At 40.4% G+C, this 22,705-nt stretch overlaps 1 non-coding gene across 1 annotated transcript; it reads right to left on the reverse strand.

Annotated features, from left to right (window-relative positions):
- Positions 1–22,296: 22,296 nt before the first annotated feature.
- On the reverse strand, positions 22,297–22,403 carry LOC127125054 (small nucleolar RNA R71). Its single transcript, XR_007804519.1, has one exon. It is a non-coding gene; the product is annotated as a small nucleolar RNA R71 (small nucleolar RNA).
- Positions 22,404–22,705: the final 302 nt, after the last annotated feature.

The raw sequence follows: 22,705 nt of genomic DNA on the forward strand, positions 1-22,705 counted from the left end.
GGTCTCCCTTCCACAGGCGGAGACAAGATTGGAGGTTCAGACAGATACTCTTTGATACTGTCGAAAGCTTTCTGGCAATCCTCGGTCCCATCATGAGACTGATCTTTCCGGAGGAGCTTGAATATCGGCACACATGTGGCAGTCATGTGGGATATAAATCTGGAAATATAATTCAAGCGGCCAAGAAAACCTCGGACTTGCTTCTCAGTTTTGGGCGCAGGCATCTCTTGTATTGCTTTGACCTTTGCAGGATCAACTTCAATACCTCTTTCGGTGACTATAAAGCCCAACAACTTGCCAGAACGGACTCCAAATGTACACTTGTTCGGATTCAGACGAAGTTTGTACTTCCTCAAACGCTGAAAAAGCTTCAACAAGTGTTCAACATGTTCAACTTCCGTTCTAGACTTAGAAATCATGTCATCGACATAGACCTCTATCTCCTTGGGCATCATATCATGAAACAAGGTAGTCATAGCACGTTGATACGTGGCTCCGGCGTTCTTCAAACCGAAGGGCATCACTCGATAACAGAATGTTCCCCAAGGTGTGATGAATGTTGTCTTCTCCATATCCTCGGGTGCCATCTTAATCTGGTTATATCCGGAAAATCCGTCCATAAATGAGAAGACTTTGAATTTAGTTGTATTGTCTACCAACATATCAATATGTGGTAAAGGGAAATCATCTTTCGGACTAGCTTTATTCAAATCTCGATAGTCCACACACATTCAGACTTTTCCGTCTTTCTTAGGCACAAGCACAATATTGGCCACCCATAGAGGATATGTAGAAGTCACCAGAAACCCCGCATCAATTTGCTTCTGAACTTCCTCTTTGATCTTCACTGCCATATCTGGATGAGTTCTTCTGAGCTTCTGCTTCACAGGCACGCACTCAGGCTTCAAAGGCAGGAAAAGTTGCACAATATCAGTATCTAGACCAGGCATGTCTTCATACGACCAGGCGAAGATATCAGAATATTCTCGTAGCAACTAAATCAACCCCTTCTTGACAGACTCTTCAAGGAGTGCCCCAATCTTCACTATCCAAATACAATCTTCAGATCCCAAGTTAACTGTTTCCAGATTCTCGAGACGTGGCTGAATGATTTTCTCTTCGTGCTCAAGGAGACGGGAAATCTCATCAGGAATCTCTTCAACATCATCTTCCTCTGCCTCGAATACAGGGAATTCAAAATTGGGAGATGGCGTTGGATCATTATGTTTAATGGGTTTTAGAATCAACCTGCATAATGATTTTGGATAATAAAAATCTTTAGAATTTAAACAAGCAAATCATTATGCAGATGAAAAGATTGCTTTTATTCTTGTTTTAGGGTTTTTTGTGATCATCGATTTCATGCAAAAAGCAAAAAGTGAAAACAAAAGGAAAAACAAATGTTTAACATGCATCAATTGAATGAAAATATCATTGTATATATGATGCCAACAATGTCATCACTCCTCCTTTTGGCATGGGAGAAGGGTTTTTGAACAAAGCAAACATATTACGCTGACTTATGAATGACCGTAGGGACATCCACAACGACCCAATTGTTGCAGATCCCGTCAGGGATAACAAAGTTGCCGGAATCCTCTATATCCTCTTCCAAGATAGCAACAGTCTCTTCAGCCTGAGCAGTGTGGATGAAACCTCCACTTTTGAACAGCCCTTTGTCGTTGAAGACCCTAGAAGAATAGCCAATGCCAGCCCGGGACTTGTTGTCTTCAAGTTCAATCATCTTCCCTAAACCAGCAACTGCACCATATTCAATGGCCAGTTTCGCATCTCTGTAGGAAGCAAATGAAGGAGACTTCTTCTCAATTGGCTCAGCAATAGATAAAGCTTGGAATGGGGTTCCAACTTCATCCTCAGCATCAATGTAAGAGAAGGAAGAAAAGTGGCTAACCAGGAGAGCTCTTTCTCCCCCTACCACAACCAGTTTCTTATTCTTAATGAATTTCAGCTTCTGGTGTAGGGTGGATGTCACGGCACCAGCCTCGTGAATCCATGGTCTACCAAGGAGACAACTACATGATGGGTGAATATCCATAACTTGAAAGGTGATCTGGAAATCACAAGGTCCAGTCTTGATTGGGAGGTCAACTTCCCCAATCACAGTCTTATGCGACCCATCAAAAGCCTTCACAACAACACCACTCTGCCTCATGGGAGGCCCCTGATATGATAATCTAGAAAGAGTGGTTTTTGGCAATACATTGAGAGATGACCCGGTGTCCACCAATACGTTGGACATGGTGTCGTTCTTGCAATTCATAGAAATATGTAAAGCCATGTTGTGGTCTCTTCCCTCCTCAGGGAGATCAGAGTCACAGAAACTCAAAGTGTTGTAAGCAGTGATGTTTGCAACAATACTGTCAAACTGTTCAATAGTGACATCATGATCAACATAAGCCAGATCCAATACTTTCTGCAGAGCCTCCCTATGGGGTTCTGAATTCAGAAGCAATGATAGCACAGAGATCTTGGACGGTGTTTGTAGAAGCTGATCTACAACGTTGTACTCACTCTTCTTGATGAGCTTCAGCATCTCATCACAATCTTCATTCATAATGCCACTAGGGCCAACAGAAGAAGTAGGAGTCTTTTGTACAGAGGAGGGTTTAGCAACAAGTGTCGGATTTGGAGCATTCACTACATTCCCAACCGGACGCTCAACAGAATCAGCCCTAGCCTAAGGCTTAGGGGGCGCTGAAAACACACGACCACTTCGGGCCAACCCGCTCACATCAACTATATTCACAACAGAAGATGAAGGCAAAGGAACTTCTTTCCCATCTTCAACAGCAACAACACTGTAACGAAAGGGAACTGCTCTATCAGACGAATAAGGCATAGGGCCTGCAAGCTTGATAACCAGGGAAGGAGAAACCTTTTTGAAATTCTAGTTATCAGACTTTAGATGTCACACGGGTTGTTATGACATCCAATTCTGCACAGACAGGAATTATGCAGAACTTAAACGTAAGTGCAGTAAATAACACAAGTAATTGTTTACCCAGTTCAGTCCAACATGACCTACATCTGGGGGCTACCAAGCCAGGGAGGAAATCCACTATTAGTAGTATTAATTCAAAGCTAAACTCACCCGTTTACAACTTATCACTTAATCCCTACCCAATGCAATTTCAATCTTACACTAAGATCATAGTTCCTACTCACTCCCCCTCAATCACCTCAGTGATTACTACCTTTAATCAATATTAAAGACAATTTGAAGTCACACTTCAAACAACTCTTGATTGTGCTTCACAGCTTTAATCAAGATACACAGCACTCACGCTTAAAAGCTTTGAGCGACACAACACTTACAACTCAATGAACACCCTATGCCACAGCAATCATCTACTTGATAATGGCTTGGCTTACAAGATACGTCTAATAGAAGACTCACAAAAATACAGCAGTGAAGTATGATGGACACACAAAATCTTCACGCCTCAAAATCCCCGAAACTGAATGAAGGAACGCCTTCCTTTTATATTGCAGTACTTGGGCTTTTGCACCTGTATTCTCCTGAATTTAAGGTCACGCGAGTTCCCATAAATTCAACATTTAGGTTACTAACAAATAGGCTATTTGTTAGGTTCATTAAATGTAGCTTGGTTGTTGATTTCCTGGATTTTCTCTCAGCTGTTGAATCCCTGAAGAATAGCCTGAGAAAAAGCTGAAACAGAAAACGGAACAACCTACAATATAGCATATGCTGTCAGGAATGAATGTCACGACATTCAGCTTGACATCAAGGTCCATATGCTGAGTCTGTTTTTCCAGAAAACAGACTGTACAATTTTGCTGACCTGTACATGATCAAAATGACCATACTACAGTAACAACTTACATTAATAAATGTCAAAGTGTCCAATTTAACATTTACACATTTGGCCTTAAGTTAGTTCTGTTATTCTCTTGAAGAACAGACTAAGTAACATGCTGAAGTATAGCAGAACACCACTCTGTCTAATGTTCAGTAGCTGCTGTCAATGATGAATGTCATAACATCCAGTTTGACATTCAGTCAGTAGGCCTTATGCCAGGTCTGGTCTTTCCTTGATAACTAGACTGGAAATAAATACTAAGTTCTAATAGAACACCAGCTGTTCTATTCCTTAGTATCTGCTGACAGGTATGAATGTCACAGCATCCAGTTTGACATTCAATAAATCCTGTGTTAGCTAATCCTGCAGTAACTACTCAAGTGTGTCATGACATCAGAGTACAGTTAGATATTCTAACCTACAATGTAGTCACACATACATACCATGTCATGACATCAGTCAAGACATTAGTAACCAGCTAGTGTTTTACCATATAATGCAGCCAATTAAACACCTACAAACTCCCCCTTTGGCAAATTTTTGGCTAAAACACTTTGATCCCCATAACAGAGTTCATAGCAGCGGAATCACACACCTAGCAGGAAATAAGCCTAGCTAATACACTCAGAGTGGCAGCACACTCAGACACATGGAAGTTAAATAAAAACTTCACAAAGCAGCACACATACAGAACTTAAATCCAAAGTCTAAACTTCAACTTCAACACACAGCAGCTGCAGGGGAGGGAATCTGTCACGAGAGTCTGTTGTAGAGACCCACTCTGTTTGTCAGGGGTGGTGGTTATTACTCCCCCTTTTTGTCAAAAATGTTGCCAAAGCCAACAACAAAACCAGAGAACAATGACAGAGTTACAAACTTGGTTTTACTCCACAGTTTCAACCAAGTTAGCATCCACTTGATCTTGCTTCACAGCTTTGATCAAGTAATCACCCACTTTTGCTTTACAGTAGGTACCACCATATCAGATGCCATGATTTTATTTCTGACATCCAGAACCACTCCTGCATGAACAACATCCTTGAACTCCTGCAGGTACATTAGCCTTCTCACGGTAGGGTGTCTCCTTACCCTCTTGTAGCCACACTTGTTGCAAGTAGCATAGCTATGATCTGTTGACCAATCAGAGCATAGTACCAATTGTTTAATAGACAGAGATATTAAACAATACATCCCAAACATCAGTGGTTGCTATAAGGTCTCAGAGAGACATATTCCCAGTTTGCTCCTTAAGTTTTCAAACTGAGTAGCATCCAGAGCCTTTGTAAATATGTCAGCCAGTTGAAGGTCCGTGGCTACATGTTCCAAAGTGATCACCTTGTCTTCCACCAGATCTCTGATGAAGTGGTGCCTAATGTCAATATGTTTGGTCCTACTGTGTTGGATGGGATTCTTGGAGATATTGATGGCACTGAGATTATCACAGAACAATGTCATGACATTTTGAGTGACATTGTACTCAGTGAGCATCTGTTTCATCCAAACCACTTGGGAACAACTGCTTCCAGCAGCTATGTATTCAGCCTCTGTAGTGGACAGAGAAACATAATTCTGCTTCTTGCTAAACCAAGATATGAGATTGTCTCCTAAGAAGAAACATCCACCTGATGTGCTTTTTCTGTCATCAGCACTTCCAGCCCAGTCAGCATCACAGTACCCAGATAGGACAGGCTCAGACCCATGTGAATACAGCATCCCATAGTCACAAGTCCCATTGATGTACTTGAGAATCCTTTTGACTTGATTCAAGTGGCTCACCTTAGGCTCTGCTTGGTATCTAGCACATACTCCAACTGCATAAGAAATGTAAGGTCTACTTGCAGTTAGGTAAAGTAGGCTTCCTATCATGCTTCTATACAAGCATTGATCAACACCAGGCCCTCCATCATCTTTGGTTAACTTCAGATGAGTAGGCGCATGAGTCCTCTTGTGCCTAGCATTATCCATACCAAACTTCTTAACTATGTTCTTGGCATACTTGCTTTGGGAGAGAAACATAGAGTCCTCCATTTGGTTTACTTGGATTCCAAGGAAATAGGTCAGTTCTCCAACTAGACTCATTTCAAACTCGGATTGCATCTGGTGAACAAATTGTTGAACCATTTGTTCTGACATTCCACCAAAGACTATATCATCCACATAGATTTGAGCAATCATGATTTTGCCGTCTTCATCCTTCACAAATAAGGTTTTATCTATTCCACCTTTTCTGTATCCATTTGAGGTCAGAAATTCGGTCAACCTTTCATACCATGCTCTAGGTGCTTGTTTCAACCCATACAAGGCTTTCCTCAACTTGTATACATGCTTAGGTTGGTTAGGATCACAGAACCCTTTAGGTTGTTCCACAAAGACTTCTTCATTCAAGTAGCCATTCAAGAATGCACTCTTCACATCCATTTGGAATTGTTTAAACTTCAGGATGCATGCTACCCTTAACAGCAATCTGATGGACTCAAGCCTAGCCATAGGAGCAAATGTCTCATCAAAATCTACCCCTTCAACTTGAGTGTATCCTTGAGCTACTAGTCTTGCTTTATTCCTAGTAATTACTCCTTTCTCATCAGATTTGTTTTTGTAGATCCACTTGGTACCAATGATGTTGGTCCCTTCAGGTCTTGGAACTAGCTCCCATACTTCATTCCTTTTGAACTGCTCAAGTTCCTCTTGCATGGCAATGATCCAGTATTCGTCAGTCAGGGCTTCTTTCACATTCTTTGGTTCAACCTTGGATACAAAGCAGGAATTTGAGCTTATTCCCCGTGACCTGGTAGTCACACCACTATTGGGATCCCCTATGATAAGATCCTTAGGGTGGTCTTTCTGAATTCTGATAGATGGCACTTTGGTGGTTGCATCTACTTCACATTCAGGAGGAGGTTCCTCTACTTCTTCAGACTTGACTGGAATGTCAGTTGAACTGTCAAGGAATGTTTCAACATCCTCCATGACATCGGTTCCTTCCTCTTTATCGTCCACAATAACATTTATGGATTCCATCAGGACATTGGTCCTGTAGTTGAACACTCTGTAGGCTCTACTATTAGTGGAGTATCCCAGAAATATACCCTCATCACTTTTGGGATCTAGCTTCCTTCTCTGTTCACGATCTGTGAGAATGTAGCATTTACTTCCAAAGATATGAAAGTACTTCACAGTGGGTTTTCTGCCTTTCCATATTTCATACAGAGTGGAGGAGGTTTCTTTTCTCAAGGTGACTCTGTTGTGAACATAGCACGCGGTATTCATTGCTTCAGCCCAAAAGTGCATGGGGAGCTTCTTTGCATGAATCATTGCCCTGGCAGATTCTTGAATAGTTCTATTTTTTCTTTCAACTATTCCATTCTGCTGAGGGGTTATAGGGGAGGAGAACTCATGACTTATTCCTTCAGAAGAGCAAAACTCATCAAACTTGGAATTCTTGAACTCCGTACCATGATCACTTCTAATCCGAACCACACAACTGTCCTTTTCCCTTTGAAGTCTTATGCACAGGTCTTTGAAGACATCAAATGTATCTGACTTATATCTGATGAAGCTTATCCACGTGTATCTGGAATGGTCATCAACCACCACGTAAGCATATTTCTTCCCACCAAGGCTTTCAACCTGCATAGGTCCCATTAAATCCATGTGCAGCAGTTCCAGAACTCTGGAGGTTGTGGGATGTCCCAGCTTCGGATGTGACATCTTGGTTTGCTTGCCCACCTGGCATTCTCCACAGACTCTTCCTTCATCAATAAGAAGCTTTGGAATTCCTCTGACTGCTTCCTTGGATATAATCTTCTTCATTCCCCATAAGTGGAGATGTCCAAGACGTCTATGCCACAGCTTCACCTCCTGTTCTTCCTTGGTTGAGGAGCATATTGTTGAAAAGTTAGAGACTTTAGGTTCCCACAAATAACAGTTATCTTTGGACCTGGTTCCTCTCATAACTTCCTGATTGTCACCATTAGTCACAATGCATAGCTCCTTAGTAAACTGAACATGAAACCCTTGATCACACAGCTGACTTATGCTGATGAGGTTTGTAGTTAGTCCTCTTACTAACAGCACATTATTCAGTTTTGGAACTCCAGAGCAGTCCAGCTTACCCACACCTTTTATTTTTCCTTTGGCACCATCACCAAAGGTCACATAGCTGGTAGTGTGAGGTTGAATATCCACGAGTAGATTTTCCATACCAGTCATATGTCTTGAGCATCCACTATCAAAGTACCAGTCTTCTCTGGTAGAAGCCCTTAGAGCAGTGTGTGCTATCCTAGCATACCATTGTTGCTTCTTGATGGGAACATAGCGCTTATATGGTTTATGCTTAGGCTTGACATGCGAGGCTTGGTTAGGGAAACCATGAATCCAGTAGCAGAAGGCTTTTATATGACCAAGCCTACCACAGTGGTGACACCTCCACTCCTGGTATTTCCTCTTCTGATGATCATTCATCCTAGTTCCTCGATGTTGAGACATTGGCTTTAACTTCCGCTTGAACTTCTGAACTTTAGCCTTTGGGCGTTTGTGTTCAGCTGAGGATCTTTTCCCAAATCCTAGGCCAGATTTGGTTCCAGACTGCTGTCCCACCTTTAGAATCTCTTCCAAGGTGTCAGTTCCCTTATTCATCATTCTGATGGATTTAGTCATCTGATTCAGCTTGGAGGTCAGCAGGGCTATCTCACCATTTAGACCCTCTATGACAGACAGTTGCTTCTGTCTCTCATCTTCCAGTTCCTTGATGAGTTTGTTCTGCTTTTCTCCTTGTGCACGCACTTCTGCACTGGTGGTACACAGCTTCTTATAGGCTGCAGCAAGTTCATCAAAGGTCAGTTCATCTGCACTTGAGTCATCATCAGAGGCACAAACACTGGTTAGTGCAGTGACATGTTTGGCAGATTCTCCTTCAGATTCACTTTCAGAATCTCCTTCAGACCATGTGATAGTTAGCCCCTTCTTTTGCATCTTGAGATAAGTAGGACATTCAGCTCTGACGTGTCCATACCCTTCACAACCATGACACTGGATTGCCTTGCCTTGGTTGAACTTTTCATCAGAAGTTGATCTTTTCTTGATGTCAGACGGGATGTTCTTGACATTAGGTCTCCCTCTTTGATCAATCTTCTTCACGAACTTGTTGAACTGCCTCCTAAGCATGGCTAAGGCTTCTGATATACTGTCATCACCTTCAGTATATCCTGCTTCTGACTCTTCTTCAGCATTAGATACAAAAGCTACACTTTTGTTCTTCTTTTCAGTATTCTCACACAAGCCCATTTCAAAGGTTTGGAGAGAACCAATGAGCTCATCTACCTTCATATTGCAGATGTCCTGTGCCTCCTCTATGGCTGTGACCTTCATAGCAAACCTTTTAGGCAAGGACCTGAGAATCTTTCTTACAAGTTTCTCTTCAGCCATTTTCTCACCTAGTCCACCAGAGGTGTTTGCAATTTCAAGAATATTCATGTGAAAGTCATGAATAGTCTCATCCTCTTTCATCCTCAGGTTTTCAAACTTGGTGGTCAACATCTGAAGTTTGGACATCTTCACCTTGGAAGTACCTTCATGAGTTACCTTGAGGGTATCCCAAACTTCCTTAGCTAGTTCACAGTGGTGCACCAGCCTGAAGATGTTCTTACTGATTCCATTGAACAATGCATTCAAGGCCTTGGAATTTCCAAGAGCTAGTGCCTCTTGCTCCTTGTCCCACTCTTCTTCAGGAATCTGCACACTGACTCCATCCTCACCTGTCTTCGTTGGATGTTCCCATCCTTTGTTGACAGCTCTCCAGACTTTGCTATCTAGAGACCTTAAGAAGGCTATCATACGAGGCTTCCAGTCATCATAATTAGAGCCATCCAACATGGGTGGTCTATTTGAGTGTCCTATATCCTTGTCCATGGTACAAGAAAGTAACTTCCCTAGATCTCACCCATAAATTCACAGGCAGGGTGCCTGCTCTGATGCCAATTGAAATTCTAGTTATCAGACTTTAGATGTCACACGGGTTGTTATGACATCCAATTCTGCACAGACAGGAATTATGCAGAACTTAAACGTAAGTGCAGTAAATGACACAAGTAATTGTTTACCCAGTTCAGTCCAAAATGACCTACATCTGGGGGCTACCAAGCCAGGGAGGAAATCCACTATTAGTAGTATTAATTCAAAGCTAAACTCACCCGTTTACAACTTATCACTTAATCCCTACCCAATGCAATTTCAATCTTACACTAAGATCAGAGTTCCTACTCACTCCCCCTCAATCACCTCAGTGATTACTACCTTTAATCAATATTAAAGACAATTTGAAGTCACACTTCAAACAACTCTTGATTGTGCTTCACAGCTTTAATCAAGGTACACAGCACTCACGCTTAAAAGCTTTGAGCGACACAACACTTACAACTCAATGAACACCCTATGCCACAGCAATCATCTACTTGATAATGGCTTGGCTTACAAGATACGTCTAATAGAAGACTCACAAAAATACAGCAGTGAAGTATGATGGACACACAAAATCTTCACGCCTCAAAATCCCCGAAACTGAATGAAGGAACGCCTTCCTTTTATATTGCAGTACCTGGGCTTTTGCACCTGTATTCTCCTGAATTTAAGGTCACGCGAGTTCCCATAAATTCAACATTTAGGTTACTAACAAATAGGCTATTTGTTATGTTCATTAAATGTAGCTTGGTTGTTGATTTCCTGGATTTTCTCTCAGCTGTTGAATCCCTGAAGAATAGCCTGAGAAAAAGCTGAAACAGAAAACGGAACAACCTACAATATAGCATATGCTGTCAGGAATGAATGTCACGACATTCAGCTTGACATCAAGGTCCATATGCTGAGTCTGTTTTTCCAGAAAACAGACTGTACAATTTTGCTGACCTGTACATGATCAAAATGACCATACTACAGTAACAACTTACATTAATAAATGTCAAAGTGTCCAATTTAACATTTACACATTTGGCCTTAAGTTAGTTCTGTTATTCTCTTGAAGAACAGACTAAGTAACATGCTAAAGTATAGCAGAACACCACTCTGTCTAATGTTCAGTAGCTGCTGTCAATGATGAATGTCATAACATCCAGTTTGACATTCAGTCAGTAGGCCTTATGCCAGGTCTGGTCTTTCCTTGATAACCAGACAGGAAATAAATACTAAGTTCTAACAGAACACCAGCTGTTCTATTCCTTAGTATCTGCTGACAGGTATGAATGTCACAGCATCCAGTTTGACATTCAATAAATCCTGTGTTAGCTAATCCTGCAGTAACTACTCAAGTGTGTCATGACATCAGTCAAGACATTAGAGTACAGTTAGATATTCTAACCTACAATGTAGTCACACATACATACCATGTCATGACATCAGTCAAGAAATTAGTAACCAGCTAGTGTTTTACCATATAATGCAGCCAATTAAACACCTACACTTTTGCTTGCTACCATCATATCGGATGACAACAGGCTCAGGTATCCTGAACACCGGAGAGATCACATTAACCTCTGGTTCGTCTTCATCAACATTCCTATTCTGAAGAAACTTAATAGTCCCATCATCCAGCAACCCCTGAAGATCTCTTCGCACTTGGCGACAACCCAATCTGTTAACAGAACAGACTCGGCATCTATCATGATCATGCTCCAAATGACTGTAATCACACAACATCCAGTGCAACTCAACAAGAGATTGTCGAATATGGCTAACATATTTGACCTTGTATTTTCCAGGGCAACCCTGGACCATGTTAATTGACTTCCCATGCTCGAGCAACGGGTTCTTTTTAACATTAGGACCTGAGTCCTCAGAGCTCAGAATGCCGCATCTCATAAGGTCTTGAACCTTAGTCTTTAGAGGAAAGCAGTTCTCCACATTATGGCCTGGAGCACCAGAGTGGTAAACACAATGTTGATCAGGCTTATACCACCACTGCGGGTTAGCAGGTATATCCGGAGGATCCCTGGGAGTAATCAACTTCTGCTCTATCAAAGAGGGATACAACTCTGCGTATGATACCGGAATCGGATCGAAGGTGTTCTTCTTCCTTTCATAACTCGTACTAGCTGGATTACAGCGAGGCTGGTAGGCCTGCTGCTGAGGACGAGGTTGTTGCTGATACTGTTGAGACAGTTGTTGATTACCGCGCTAACATTGTTGAGAATTATCTCTGAATACAGGTGCTATATGAGCCACCTGATGCTGGTTGCTGGCTGAACGCACGGGCTTCCTCTTCACAGAGGGTCTTCTGGATTTAGCATGAGATTGCACAACATGTGCCTCCCCATCTTTCTTCTTAAACGCCCCATATCGTTTAGAAGAGCCTTCATCTCTAGATAACCGTCCTTCACGGACTCCTTCCGCCAATCGCATCCCCATATTCACCATTTCGATGAAATCAGAGGGAGCACTCGCAATCATCCGCTCATAATAAAACGAACTAAGAGTCTTCAAAAAGATCTTAGTCATTTCTTTCTCTTCCAGCGGAGGAGTAATCTAAGCTGCCAGCTCTCGCCACCTCTGGGCGTACTCTTTAAATGTCTCTTTGTCCTTCTGGGACATGGCTCTGAGCTGATCACGATCAGGAGCCATATCCACATTATACTTGTACTGCTTGACGAAGGCTTCGCCAAGATCGTTGAAGGAACGGATGTTTGCACTGTCCAAACTCATATACCATCGCAGTGCAGCACCGGACAGACTGTCTTGGAAATAATGAATAAGCAGTTGATCATTATCCGTTTAAGTAGACATTTTCCTGGCATACATGACCAGGTGGCTGAGAGGGCAAGTGTTCTCCTTGTACTTCTCAAAGTCTGGGACCTTGAATTCGATAGGTATTTTCACACCGGGAACTAAACAGAGCTCGACTGCAGACTTGCCGAACAGATCCTTTCCTCGAAGGGTCTTCAATTCCTTGTGGAGTTCAAGAAATTGGTCATTCATAGCATCCATCTTTTCATGAACATCTGGGCCCTCAGACGGCTCAGAATGATAGATGGTGTCGTCTACCCTAGGAATGGTATGCACGACAGGAGGAGGCATATCAAGGACCGGGCTAGATGCCGGCATGGAAGCAAAAGTTGGTGCTGGAATATCAAGCATAAAACCAGGAGGCATCCCCCACGGAAACCCGGGTGGCATGGCTGTTGGCACGAAATGAGCACTGGCAGCTGGCACTGTTGAGGTAACAATCTCAGATATAACAGTTCTCTGGGGAGGAGTTGCAGGCGTCGGAGACGACTGATTCTGAGCAGCCAGGAATTGCTCCATCAAACCAGTGAGTCTGGCAACTTCATCTTTCAGCTCACGATTTTCTTGCTCAAGATGATCCATTAGTCTTGCAGAGTTTGCTCTCGTGTAGTACCGATGAGTCAGCTTGTCTTCAAAATAAATGAAGAGCACAGAGTTAGGCCACAGACAAGAAGACCGGAGCAACACCTGTTTATGCAAATGATGCATACAATGCTCGTGCGTATGATTTGTTTTTTATATTTCAAGGAACTTTTAGGGTTCTATTTGCAAATTTTGAAATATTAAACATTTTGAATTCAATGGAAAAAATCTCATCAAATATCATTCAAGACAAAGAAGTACAGCATTGTCAATCATATTACAAGAGAAAAGGAAAATAAACATCATATGGATCCCTAAAAGCTCGGGATGCTGGAAGACGAGATGCACAAAGCCTCTTCACATCTCTCTCATATGCTGCTTCCATATCCGCTTTCTCTTTGGCGAGTCTGTCATACTTCCTTTTCCAAAACTTGGAAGACTGAGGAAGTAGAGAAGTCCAGGCATCATCAGGATCATCAATGACTTGATGCTCGAGGAACTCAATCATAGCGTCCTTCTCCTTGATCTGCTGCAGCAACTCCTCTCGTTCACGGATCCAAGCACGCGAACGGTCTTCATCTCTCAACTCCTCTACTCCTTGATTAGGGAGGGTTGAAGGCCCAGCCATAATCATAGGTGTAGGTCTCGGATAATCATAAGGCATGAGATACTCAGATGCTCTCTTCCTTACCCAAGAAGTATACGGCTCCAAAGCAATGCAGTTCTTCGGACCCAACTCACTCCTACCCTTCTTGTGAATCTTGCGCCAAGCGCGGACCATCCTGGCTTTCAGGCCTTGGGGATCTTTACCCTCCTGAAAGAACACACCTTCTAACAGAATGTTATCAGGTTTATCCGTTAGGGGGAACCCAAGCTGACGAAGTGCTAACACAGGGTTGTAGCTGATTTCACCACATGTACCAAGAAGAGGCACATTGAAGAATTCACCACAAGAGTCAATAATCTGAACTCCATCATACGCACGATCATACCAAGAGATATCATCATTAGTGAGAGACATAAGTCTCGTAGACCACCGTAGACATCCCTTGTTCTCCTTGAAAGCGACCGTCTGAGGTAAGTGAGAAATAAACCACTTATACAACAGAGGCAAACAGCACACAATATCACCACTACCCTTTGCATTCCTCAGATGCAAAGAGAAATAGGTATCACCCAACAGAGTCGGAACGGGATTATGAACATAAAAGATCCTAATAGCGTTCACATCCACAAATCTGTCGATGTTGGGGAACAATACCAACCCATAGATGAGAAGCACAAATATAGCCTCAAAGGCATCCTCACTCATGGCCTTCCCATAAACGGTAGCTTGAGCGATGAGGAACTCAGAAGGGAGACCTTGAATTCCACCTTTGGTAGTCATATGAGCACCAATCAGGGATTCATCTATGTGCAACAAGTCTGCAATCTCTTGAGAAGTAGGAATACTCTTCAAGCCACTGAAAGGCACCTGATCCAGAATAGGAATACCCACAAGATGAGCATACTCCTCAAGCGTAGGCAACAGCTGGAAGTTTGGAAAAGAGAAGCAGTGATATAGAGGATCATTGAACTGCACCAAAGTACCCATCAACCCTTCATCAACCTGAGTAGTCAACAGAGGCAGAAGCTTCCCATAGCGAGCTTTGAAACCCAAGGGATCTAATACATAGGATGTCAGATTCCTTAACTCTTTCAGATCGGGTTGTCGGAAACTGTACTTCTTTGTATGCCTTCTTTGTTTTTCCATGTCTGAAAATTTTGCAAATAAACCCCTTAAGTTCCTTGAACATTTTCTGATGATTTTTGACATGAATGCAGATGAATGCATGAATGTATGAATGCAACAATCACACTCAAGGATCAAGCAAAGCACACCAGACAAAGGTCATGGGAAAGCTCATAATATCCTTAATATCAATCATCCATTTTGGTGGATTATGGTTTACACCTTATCAACACCCAAGTTCCATTGATATTAACAATACCTGAACCGGCTCAATCATCCTTAATATCAATCATCCATTTTGCTGGATTATGTTTTTCACCTTATCAACACCCAAGTTCCATTGATATTAAGGATGTCTGAACGACTCAACCACGAATCACGGGTTTGTTGCGAGTCACGAGCATGGAGTCTCGGTTAAGAACCACCCAAAGGGAGTGTACTAGGATTTAAACCTGCCAAGCATGTTCTACCAGAGGTTCCCATAGTCATCATCCCATCTTTCGAATATTATCGGAGGAACGAATACTCGTATTCCAAAAATATTCTCAAGAGAGACTCTTATGAGTGTAGTATCGCGTAACAATCGCATCAAATCTTACATTTGAACGACCTCCGCACTACGTCCTAAAAATAGGCCAAGATGGGTTTGGTAAACTAAGGTCCTTGGCTTCTAAGGCACATGTTGGAAGAATAATGCCTAACCACAAATAACTTGTGTGACATTATCAATCCAACATAACCTCCACCAAGTTAATGGGCTCGCAAGTCAACTTGCTAAGGAATAACTCCACACAAGTCGACGAGACTATGCCATTCTCCTATCCTATTGTGCACTCGAGTTCGGGTATAGAACTCATCTCGCAGAGATCACCAAGAAAACAAGCAATTAATATATCAAGCAATTCAATCATTACAATCAATACATTAATCCCAAATTGCACAAAAATATGTCATATAACCAATAAACAATATAATACAACAAGTGTGAAAAGTTGGCAAAACCCACTAGGAAGACTTTGTTCCCCAGCAGAGTCGCCACTTTTCTGTAGCGGTGTATTCGTCACTTTATGATTTATTGATTAAATCAAAAGCAAAGCATACAAGATAGAGTCGCCACCACACTTCTATTTATCCAAAGGAATGGCTAGAAAGCGAACAAAAGCCTAAGAAGTTTTACACGAAGAAAACTAATAAAAGATCAGAGATCTGGGTAAGGGGGTTGGTTACGCAATGGGAAGGTGTTAGGCACCCAAAACGTCCTAGGTACTCCTAGGGAGCCCTTCTCACGCTGTTGTAAAATGTTATTGGTTTATGAAATTTTTGTGCAAACATTATTGAGGTGATGAGAAGAATGTACAAATTATTTACATTTTTGTGTTTGGATGGATGAAACCCATTGCCTACGTACCTTTCATGAAAGAAAAGGATCAAAACCCCGTAGTTCGGGTAAAAGATTTCAAAAAGTGAATGAATTGATTTTAAACAAAAGCCTTAAGGTCTTTCGTTAAAAAGGGAGAACACTCAAACTAAATCAACAAAGTCCACCATGTGAGAACAACTTCAACATGCTAGTGAGGGGTTAACCCTATAATAAGCAGGGAAGTCTTACAATTCAATCACTAAGGACACATGTGAGATTCACATCAACCACTAAGATAACTCAGATCTATGGCTAATGCATGAAAATTTGATTAAGAAGTGGACTTGGGCCACAAAAGACAATTGAGTGAGTGGAATTAACCAATTAGAAGTATTCACAAAAACATGTCAAAGTTGATTAGAAATTCAATTCAAGATAAGTATTATGAAAGAAAGTTTTGAAAATCAAAGGCATAAGGCCTAGGTTTCTAGTTTTGAAAGCATGTCAGAATGTTTGCACAAATTTTCTGGTTTTTGGGTTAAGGATGAAAAGATGGATCAAGGTTAATCATGCAAGAGGTGGGTGATAAAAGAATGAAATCATACTAGGTTGCTTTCTCAAAATCATAGAAATGATCCAAGGAAGTTCCTTTGGAATAGCCAAGCACAAAGGCAAAAGCAGATAAGCAATGTATCAGAGATAGCCAAGATAAATGGAAACCAGATGCCAATCAATGGACTTATACCAGACTCACAAAACAAAGATGGAAACCAGATGCCAATCTATGGACTTATATTAGCCTCACAAAGCAAAGAAAACATGGAAACCAGATGCCAATCTATGGACTTATACTAGCCTCACAAAGCAAAGAAAACATGGAAACCAGATGCCAATCTATGGACTTATACTAGCCTCACAAAGCAAAGAAACATGGAAACCAGCTGCCAATCTATGGACTTATACTAGCCTCACAAAAGCAAAGAAAACATGGAAACCAGATGCCAATCTATGGACTTATACTAGCCTCACAAAAGCAAAGAAAACATGTGCAACAAGCAAGAGGAAATAAGTTGCCAATAAATGGTCTTACACTCAACTCCAACGAAATGGAATGCCAATCAAATGGTCTTAGTCCCAACTCCTACCAGATCAAAGGAAACAAATGCCAATAGCTGGACTTACAATTGACTCCTCAATGGATAAAACAAAATGTCACAAAGTGTGAACACATGATCATGAAATGATAAACAATTAATGAAAACAAAATGCACATAGGTACACACCAACAATTATGCACATATGAACAATCAAGCACACTCTATACACAAACAAGAGGCTTCACACAAGGGTGGGCTTTAGTTAAGGGGTCATATCAACCTCAACAAACAAGCCATTGTATCAGTTTAAACAGAAGCTCTTAACCTCTAACATTGAGAGTTAGGGTGAGCAAATGAAAGGAGATGAGGATTAGACCTCATAGCTCTTAACCCTGGCTTGGGCCTTCAGTTGACCTGGAAATGTTCTGATGAAATTGAGCCTCTACCACTTGGGATTTTGGCTTCAAAATGACACCAAAGCTCATATAAACTCTTGTGAATAATCACATGATCCATATCTCAAGAAGAACCACCATCTATTGCTCAATGGATGCCTTTTATGTGCTTGACCTGCAATTGCTTCAGCTGCAAGTAACAAAGGTTAATGACATATTTTCGTACTTTTGGTTAGTGTATAAAATGATAAAAGCAATGACATATAATACAAGTAATGCTTGGTGATCAAGAACCACTCTCGACAAGATATCCCCCCACAGGGAAGGAGGCAAGGTGTCCAATGATCCTTGAGGCTATGCAATGTTATGATATGATATGATGAGGGATCTTAGGGACAAAATTGGGATCTTACAGTGGCGACTCTGGTTTTATTGATGTCTAGCTTATCCATAGCTTGATGATCATGAATTTACTGCTACAAAGAGGCTATCTTAAGTATAAATTTAAAAGTTAAGAGTTGAAGAGAATTGACCAATGGAATGCAATCCAACAGACAAGAATGTCATATAAAAACCCATTTTGCTTTGGACTTTTATCAAGCAATAATGAATAAGTAATGAGCAATATCCAAACATCATGAAGATCAAGGCATCAAATAAAGATAGACACATCCAAGCAAGCAAATCCCATAGCTAGAAGTCTCCTTTGCCTTCTTATGCACCAGATGAAATACTCCTTGATTAACTCAGAATAAGACATTAGATATAGATTCAAAGTGACACTTGAATCAAGACCATGTAGAAGCTAAAAGTAAATGAATCCCAAGACTTGCATTAGATGAAGGCTCAAATCACAATAACTTGGTCTCAGAAATGTTGGTATTGGCCAAGTAATTTTGCACATGGAATGTTGTCTAATGTTAAGTCCAAAAGTTCAAATCAAACCTAACAGTCCACACGAACATTTTTTAGGGTTTTTGTTGTTTATTAAGTATTTTAAGGTCCTAAGACCACAAACACAAACAAAATACACAAACATATATATACAATCACAATATATGGCTCAAATGAGCAAAGTGAAAATGGCATAAACATAAACAAGTTAAATGATATGTGAAATGACAAATGAAATGGTAAATGACTTGAATTTAAATTGCATAAAGTAAATGACTTAAAAAAATAAAAGAAATATTAATACAAGCTAGTCAAATGTTAGTTGGTTAGATGTTAGTGATGTTTTTCCTTTTAATTGATTAAGTCATTCTTTGGAGAACACTCAACCCTCTATTCAAAAGCATGGATCCTTGAACCAAGACATCTTCTAAAGGAAGGAAAAAAGGCCAAGATTCCACACAATACCATGAAAGGGGGGAGACTTACAATCTCACTTACTAGAATGCTATGCTTTTAGGACCAAATTTAGCTCTATGTTAAGCAATCGTAATTGGACTAATATAAAAGTCACAACTATCTGAGGTCGGACAATAAAAATTTAGGTGCTAATGCATGTTAGAGATTTGGTATGATGAACCAAAATCCTAAAACATACCACACACTAAAATATAAAATCAAATGGATGGACCTATCTCATCCATACTTGTATTGGTTCATCTAACACAAGGTTATTGATGAACCAATTAGCCTTAAGATGTTGAGATTTCATTAGTCAATAAAAGGGATGGGGAAGAATAGGATTGAAGATGAAGAAGGAGGGGGGAGGAGAGAAACACAAATTTGTCATGGGAGGAATTTTATCAAATTAAAATCATTCATTCATTTTGGGAGATGAAATGTACATTTCATCAATCCCCTAAATCCAATGATTTTAACTCAACAAAAGTCAAATCAACCTTGACTAAGGCCCAAACACATAGTCAAACATCACAAGTCAATAAAAATAGCTCAAAATAATTTCTATACAATTAATCAACTAAAAATCAAATTAAAAATGCATTTAATTTAAATTTAGTTTGGTCAAAACCTAAAACCTCTTCAAAACACCAAATAAATGGCCAAGAGATTTATCCTAGGGTAAACAAGGTAAAAGGACCTTAGACAAAAAAATTCATAATTTTTGAAAAGTCAGAAGTATTTTTAAACAATTAAAAATATACATAAAAATAATTAATTCCTGAAAAATATCAAAATTAATCCCAAAAATAATTTTAATCCAGAAAATGAAAATGGGAAATATTTAAAGATTTTTGGTGAAAGTCGCATATTTTTTGGATTAAAAATGAAATTAATATGAATTAATCAAAATAAGTAGAATAAATGAAAAATATGAAAATATGAAATATCAGGGGCCATCAGATCTCCCTTATTAATTGAGATGGCATATCTGATGGCCACGCGCATGCTATCCATGGTGGACTTGAGTCAAAGCGCCACACGCGTGGTAACAAAAACTAAGGGCTAAGATTAAAACATTTTGAATGGATCTTGTGGTTGAGAGGTGTGACAACACATCTCTGGAGCTAGGGCTCCGATCTTCTTCTCCGGTGGACCTCACCGAACTTATCCACCATCAACCATCACCATAATGAAAAAAAAGACATGGATTTAAAGAAAAAACGCTCAGGAGCTCGAATCTGGCCTCAATTTTCTCCAATTCTAAGTATATAAAAAGATACATGGATTTGAATTTTGAGGATCATGAACTGAGTTGCTTCGATTTGACCTCAAAGCAACTCAATCTTCTTACCTACATTAATAGGACTTCAGACAACCAAAAATGACAAAGAATGGTGAAGAATTGAAAGAGAATCGAAGAGATAAAGTTTCTGAAAAATCACCTTCGAGTTGATCCAATTTCACTTGATCTTGATCTGGATTTGCTTTCTTTCCCTTCCTCTTGTTTGTAGAAACCAATTGAGATGAAAAGGGAAGTGAATTTCTAGAGTTCGAACGTCCAAACAGAAGGTGAAGTTCAAGCCCGATTTCAAGAGAAGCCTTCAGAAATTTTATGGCAGTGAGGGTTTGGATCAGTCTAGGAAAGGTTGACCAGGGTCTTGATGTTGATTCTGAAGCCTTGAGCTTGTTTCAATAGGCAACAAATTTGATTTTTGCACCACTTGAAATTTGGCCAAATTTAGAAACCTCCTTGCATGGGTGCATGGGCAATGATTTGGGCCTAAGGACTGATGTAATCCAACTCCAATTAGTGTGTATAGTGTACTGGAATCATCATGTGGAATCATGCAAAGAAGAATGATCATTTGAATCCAAATCCTTCCAAAACACTTCCCATAATGGAGCCATGCGCAAGTCCCTCAATTTTGATCCAAATGAGATGATCTTGGACTTTTTGGAAAGGTGTGATCAAGGGGAACAACTTTAATTTTGAAGACTTTTCTATTTGAAGCTTGGATCATGATGAATTTTGAGGTGGATGTTTGGGAAATCAAACATCGTTGAAAGTTTTCTAAGTCCCAAGTCAAATGTTCACTTCTTCCACCTTGAATTACTTTTTCTATGGACTCCAGACGAGAAACGTTTCTTCATCAAAGTTGTAGATCTTTCAAACCTATTGAATATGGTCACAAGTTTGACCTCATTTGTATTTATAAGAAGGAGATATGTATTTTAGAAGTTGAGGAAAATCACTTGTACAATGGCATTGGTCCAAAGTGACCTATAATGTTTCCTCTTGGAACATGCATTTGGAAGTTGAATTTAAAATTACTCCAAACATCAAAGTTGAAGTAGACATCTTGAATTTGATCATGGAATTTGAATGGATTTCATCTCATAAAAAATGATCAAGTTATGGTCTTGGGAAGTTGACCTCCAAACTAGGGTTTAGACAAAATGACCTATAATCTTTCACCATAAAAAATGACTTTCCAAGAAAAAATAGATCTTGAACTCAACATGAAACTTGTTTGGAATGTCATTTTCAGTAACTTTTCTCTTGGAATCATTTTCATCTTGAACCCCAGTTTGGACCAGTTGACTTTCTCTAGTCAACCACCATGAACCATGTTGCTAACTTTATATCGTTTAGACTTAGGTTATTTCCCACCGGTCAATGCGAAAAGTCACAGCACCGGAAGTTTAAGTTTAGTAAACCCTCTGGCGGAACCTGAACGTTACGCTTGCGCACATTTATTCTTTCATTATAATTAAGAGAGCTATGGCCGAAGATCAAAACCAAAGACCTCTTAAGGACTTCGCTCAACCATCTAATGAAGAACCTAGTTCAAGTATAGTAAACCCAATTATCCCAGCTAATAATTTTGAACTTAAACCATCCCTGTTGCAATTAGTGCAACAGAGACAATTTGCAGGTCTCTCTACCGAGAACCCTAACCAACATTTAAAAATATTTCTTCGATTAGCACATACTTTTAAAACCAATGGAGATTCTCCTGAGGCAATACGTTTAAGATTATTCCCTTTTTCCCTTAGAGATAAAGCCCTATCATGGTTAGATTCCCTTCCACCCAATTCCATTACGACTTGGGATAACCTTAGAAGAGTTTTTCTTGCTAGATACTTTCCCCCGAGTAAGACCGCCGTTCTTCGAAACCATATAACTAGATTTACCCAAAACCAAGGAGAATCGTTGTTCGAAGCTTGGGAGAGATATAAAGAGTTGTTACGAGCATGCCCACATCATGGTTTAGAAAATTGGTTAATCATTCAAACCTTATATAATGGACTTCATTATAACACAAAGATGACCATCGACGCTGCAGCAGGCGGTGCTCTGATGAACAAACCTTATCCTGAAGCCAGCGCCCTCATCGAAGATATGGCTCAAAACCATCAATCATGGGGAGTCGAACGAGCAACAGTTGGGAAGAAGGAAGCCCAAGGAGGAGTGCATGAACTAAGCTCTATAGACATGATGCAAGCTAAAATGGACGCATTAGCCCTTAAGGTCGAGCATATGTACATAAACCCGAATACTGTAGCCGCAGTTT

This window comes from Lathyrus oleraceus, chromosome 2 (genome assembly GCF_024323335.1).
Source record: "Lathyrus oleraceus cultivar Zhongwan6 chromosome 2, CAAS_Psat_ZW6_1.0, whole genome shotgun sequence".
Lineage (NCBI taxonomy): Eukaryota > Viridiplantae > Streptophyta > Magnoliopsida > Fabales > Fabaceae > Lathyrus > Lathyrus oleraceus.